This window comes from Bidens hawaiensis, unplaced genomic scaffold (assembly GCF_021521415.1).
Source record: "Bidens hawaiensis isolate Kalapana, Puna unplaced genomic scaffold, B.hawaiensis_p1.1 tig00012897_1, whole genome shotgun sequence".
In the NCBI taxonomy this organism is placed as follows: Eukaryota; Viridiplantae; Streptophyta; class Magnoliopsida; order Asterales; family Asteraceae; genus Bidens; species Bidens hawaiensis.
The window spans coordinates 559677-565065 of NW_027492076.1; the positions used below are offsets into that span (position 1 = coordinate 559677).

The following is a 5389-nucleotide window of genomic DNA, read 5'->3' on the forward strand; positions in this document are numbered from 1 at the left end:
TTTGTTACAATCTTTTATTTTATTTTTGAAGTATTTTATATATGAGTATTTATTTTAAATTGATTATGACGTTGCCTAATTTTTAGACTGGTGTAGCAAGCTGCTAGAGTGATGGATCTGGTTTACTTATTAACATACCCATGCCAATTTATGTTAGAATCTTGGATTTTGAAATTTTTGTATGGCACAAGACCATATCATGCCTATACACATAATGGTGCCATTATTAATTAAGGAGAGCATATGGTTAGGCCATGACCATGCCTATAGCCATGCTATATAAAGTGGCGTTGTGCCCATCCCGCGCTTATGCACATAACTTGCCACTTTATAAAGAAGACGCATTTAAGGAGAGATGCGTCTATGTGAACCGTAATCACATAACCATGTAGTTAAATTGCATGTTAAATTTAAGCAAAGATATCTAGTAGTTTTGTTAAGTGTGCGATATGGGTGGTTACGTGTTTTAAACTCACAATGGATCATGGTAAGAAGCTATTAAATAGATTAGGCGACAAATTCTAACCTCAGTATCTGTGTTGAATCATATGTTAATGTCAAGTTACTTGAATCATGTGTTGTGAGATCAAACTTGTATACTCTTTTAGTAAATAAACTTATATTTATTAAATTACGATATTGGCATGTTTGAATCTGTTGATTCCGTAAAGCAAGTTTCTTGACACATATTTTTAACAGTATACTACAAAGTCAACAAATTCTTGAAAGCCAACAAGTTTGACCATTCTGTTTTAGACTTTCAAACTAGAAAACAGAAAAGACTTTCCAACTTGAAATCTTATTAGCTTATATAAAATAAAATAATATAACAAACGTTAACATAATTAGCAATTAATTAATTATATAAAATACAGAGATTATACATAAAACATGTAGCCATCCATTGACTAACCTCTATAACCAAGTCAAAGTCTTCTTTCCCACAGGCCATCACCTCAACTCCTGACCTGATCATCTCTCTCACCCACCACTGCTGATTCAGTTCATCATCTCAAATGCTCACCACCAAACCCTAACAACAATGATCATCACCTTCAACCCACTCCTCCTCCTCTTAACCATCCTCATCTCCACCACCGCCGCCGACATCCGGCCGGGCCAATCACTCTCCGCCACCAACCCCACCGTCACCTGGACCTCCCCCAACACCACCTTCTCCTTCGGCTTCATCCCCAACCCCACCTCCCCCACATCCTTCTTCGCCGCCATCACCTTCAACGGCATCCCACTCTGGACAGCCGGCGGCGCCACCGACTCCACCGCCACCATCACCTTCCTCCCCGACGGCAACCTCCGCCTCATCAACGGCTCCACCAACACCGTCGTCTGGGAATCCAACACCGCCGGCCGCGGCGCCACCACCGCTACTCTCACCGATTCCGGCAACCTCGTCCTCCGAAACGACACCGTTTCAATCTGGACTACCTTCGATAACCCCACCGATACTATACTCCCCGGTCAAAACTTCACTACCAGTAACGTCTTACGCTCCGGGTTATACTCGCTCCGTTTAATCGATTCCGGTAATTTAACTCTTAGATGGAATGATTCGATTGTGTATTGGACGTTAGGGTTAAACTCTTCCGTTAACACTAACCTAACTTCCCCAAGCTTAGGGCTTCAATCTATAGGCATATTATCACTTTCAGATCCAATGCTTCCCACTTCTGTAATTATGGCTTACAGTAGTGATTATGCCGAAGGCCCGGATATTTTCCGGTTTACCAAATTAGACAACGATGGTAATTTGAGAATTTATAGTTCCTCGGCTGGTAACACCGGTAACCAGAATGTAAGATGGGCTGCTGTGAGTGATCAATGTCAGGTGTTTGGGTACTGTGGTAATTTGGGTATTTGTAGTTACAACGGGTCGGATCCCATATGCGGTTGTCCCTCGCAGAATTTTGATTTTATTGACCCGATGGACCGACGGAGAGGATGTCGGAGGAAGGTGGAGATTGAAAATTGTCCGGGTAGTTCGACGATGCTGGAGATTGATAACGCACGGTTCTTGACGTACCCGCCTGAGTTGTCTTCACAGGTGTTTTTTATTGGGATTTCCGCGTGTCGTTTGAACTGTCTTGTGAGTGGTTCGTGCATTGCGTCGACGTCGTTGTCGGATGGGACGGGGTTGTGTTATTTGAAAGTACCGAGTTTCGTGAGTGGGTACCAGTCGCCTGCGCTCCCGAGCACCTCGTTTCTTAAGGTGTGTGGGCCTGTGACGCCGAACGCGGTTAGCAATTCGGATACGAGTACGCGGTGGAAGCTTAGACCGTGGGTCGTGGTGGTGGTGGTGGTCGGTACTCTTATTGGGCTGGTGGCTACCGAACTTGGGTTATGGTATTGGTGCTGTAGAAATAGCCCGAAACTCGGGGTGTTATCGGCTCAATACGCGTTACTCGAGTATGCATCTGGTGCACCGGTCCAGTTTTCATACAAGGACCTTCAACGGGCCACGAAAGGGTTCAAGGAGAAGCTTGGAGCCGGTGGGTTCGGTGCGGTTTACAAAGGGGTGTTAGCCAACCGAACCACGGTTGCGGTTAAACAACTTGAGGGAATCGAGCAAGGCGAGAAACAGTTCCGTATGGAAGTCGCAACGATTAGCAGCACGCATCATTTAAACCTCGTGAGACTCATTGGGTTTTGCTCTGAGGGTCGTCATAGGTTATTGGTATACGAGTACATGAAAAACAGTTCTCTCGATACGTTTTTGTTTGCGTCGGATGAACCTCTGCAATTGGGTAAGTTGTTAAATTGGGAGACTCGATTTAATATCGCGCTCGGAACGGCTCGGGGGATAACGTACCTTCACGAAGAGTGCCGGGATTGTATCGTGCATTGCGATATAAAGCCGGAGAATATTCTTCTAGACTAGAATTATAACGCGAAGGTGTCGGATTTCGGGCTAGCCAAGTTGGTTAACCCGAAAGACCATCGGTACCGAACGTTAACGAGTGTGAGAGGGACCCGCGGGTATTTGGCTCCCGAATGGCTTGCGAACCTCCCAATAACATCTAAATCGGATGTTTATAGTTACGGGATGGTTTTGTTGGAGCTCGTGTGTGGGAGACGGAACTTTGAGGTCTCAGAACAAACGAACCGGAAAAAGTTTTCGGTTTGGGCGTACGAAGAAGTGGATAAGGGAAACGTCGAAGCGATAATCGACACGAAGATTAGGAATCATGAACAAGTTGATATGGACCAGGTTCGGCGCGTTATTGAAGTGAGTTTTTGGTGTATCCAAGAACAACCGTCACAGAGACCGATGATGGGGAAGGTGGTTCAGATGTTGGAGGGTGTGGCAGAGGTTGGGAAGGCGCCGGCTCCTAAGGCGGGGACCGGGCCCGCCTTAGACGGGTCGGTGGCGGGGACCAGTGTGAACATGAGTAGTAGTGCGTCTACCTTTGCACCGTCGGCTGTGCCACCGTCGTCTTCATCGTCTGTTCAGACAACAAAAGGGTCGTCATCGTTTGCTTCGGGGATGAATATTGAGAAGGTGTCGTCATCGTTGTTGCATTCGGATACGGTGTGAGTTTGACACGGTTCTATTTGTTTGGGATCAAAGTTTATAACTAATTGCATATTTATGAAGTTTAGATACAAATCAGTGTATCAATGAAGTGGTATATGAAGATGTGTAAGTACAAATGCTATTGTTGTATGTGGGATTGTGGGAATTGGATGTTCAACCATGTAGCATATTAATGGGTTGAGTTGTATTAGGAATACCAATGTTGTTTGAAAAAAATGATTATATTTTGGGTTTAAAGAATCTATAGTTGAGTTTATTTATGAGTTTGTACAAATGAAGCATTAAAATTCTTCAAATTTCAGTATTTCAAAGTAGCACATCAAACACATTATGATAATGCACAGTTGAGTTGACGTCATGTATATTATTGTTTACTTAACATAATTAAAAGTATAGAATAGAATAGAATAGCATAATTTTGTAAATGTTTGAGAATTATTATTTACTATAGTTGATATAATGTATGCAAACCATTGTTGTGATTGTTACTGAAACTGATGTCTTTTGTTATTTATGCATAAAAAGTTACAGGGTATCTCGAACAAGTCATGTAAGTTGTCTGGTCCAGTAATACATTGTAGTTTGATCGCAAAAGTTGAACAAATTGCACCGACACTACTGCTTGCTTTTCCCTCTTTTACTCACTTCTATCATTACACCTTTCCACCACCAAGGTTGTCACCATCATCTGTTGCCGGGTTCCATCTGGAAACCCTAGGTAGCGGTCGAAAGGGGGTGGATTTGGAAACCCTAGGCGTGGTGGTGGTGTGTTGCATCTGTCAGGGTGGTGGTGGGAGATGCGGCTGACCTACTATGGCCTAACTTTTGCCAATTCCTTCAGCATAATTTGCTCAGGTGAGTAGTTAGGGTTTACAAATTGGTATTAATTTTTCTGTTTTTGTTTGGATTCTTGGTTTATAGTGTGCTAAATGCGTTTTTTCGTTTGTGTCTTCAAATCTAATTGACCATGAATAGAAAAGGAATTCATGTCAAAAAGCTAAAATTTTCAATTTTTAAAGCTACGCCTTTCATGAGTTTTGACTGTGTTATAATTGGTCTTCTGTTTGTGTCTGGTTTTGTTTCTGTTAAAAGTTTACATATGCTGTGTATATTTGTACTTTTTTTTAGATATGTTCTTGACTTTCAAGAGTTCATCCATGTAACTTGAGCTATCTGACTTTGAAAATGCTAAAAATAGCCACTTTTAGTGTCCAAAGTGTCATGATATTATAAAATAGTACAAGATGTACCATGAGTTGATGTCAAAATTAAAATTTACAATTTTAGAACTTTACACTTTTGTTTGTGGTTAGTTTTATTTATGTTATGTTTTCCATGTTTTTGGGAGTCTTAGAACTCAATGGCAAATGACAAGTTGCATTGTTTAATATGCTAAAACGAGTCTAAAAGTTGTACAAATAAGTCAACAATTTACTAATACATGAAAAAAACATTATTATTTACATCTATTTGAATGGTGTTCAAGGTTGTGGTCGGATTCACTATTGCAGATATGAGGCGTTGGGTTGGGTGTTCACGGCCAACCTACTGTTGCCGGGTTCTTTTTGGGAACCCTAGGTAGCGGTGGTGGTATGGCAGTGTGATCGGATCTGTTTGCTTTGTGTCCTTTATGTGGTTGTTGCGAAGTATGTCTATTTTTGGCATTTTTAATAGTGTTTCTACACTCTGTTTCTAACTCTGTACAAGCTTACTTCATGGTCCATAGCTTGAAGACGTTGGTAATTAAAATCTTAACATTTTTGGGTTGATAAAGGCTATGATGTTGAACTTGACTTCATCTGAGCCTCCGAAGCTGTCTCGATTCGTTTTTTCTTT

General features: G+C 41.9%; 1 pseudogene; it reads left to right on the top strand.

The window, feature by feature from the left end:
* Positions 1-1042: 1042 nt before the first annotated feature.
* On the top strand, positions 1043-3651 carry LOC143542555 (G-type lectin S-receptor-like serine/threonine-protein kinase At1g34300 pseudogene; annotated as a pseudogene).
* The last annotated feature ends 1738 nt before the right edge of the window (positions 3652-5389 follow it).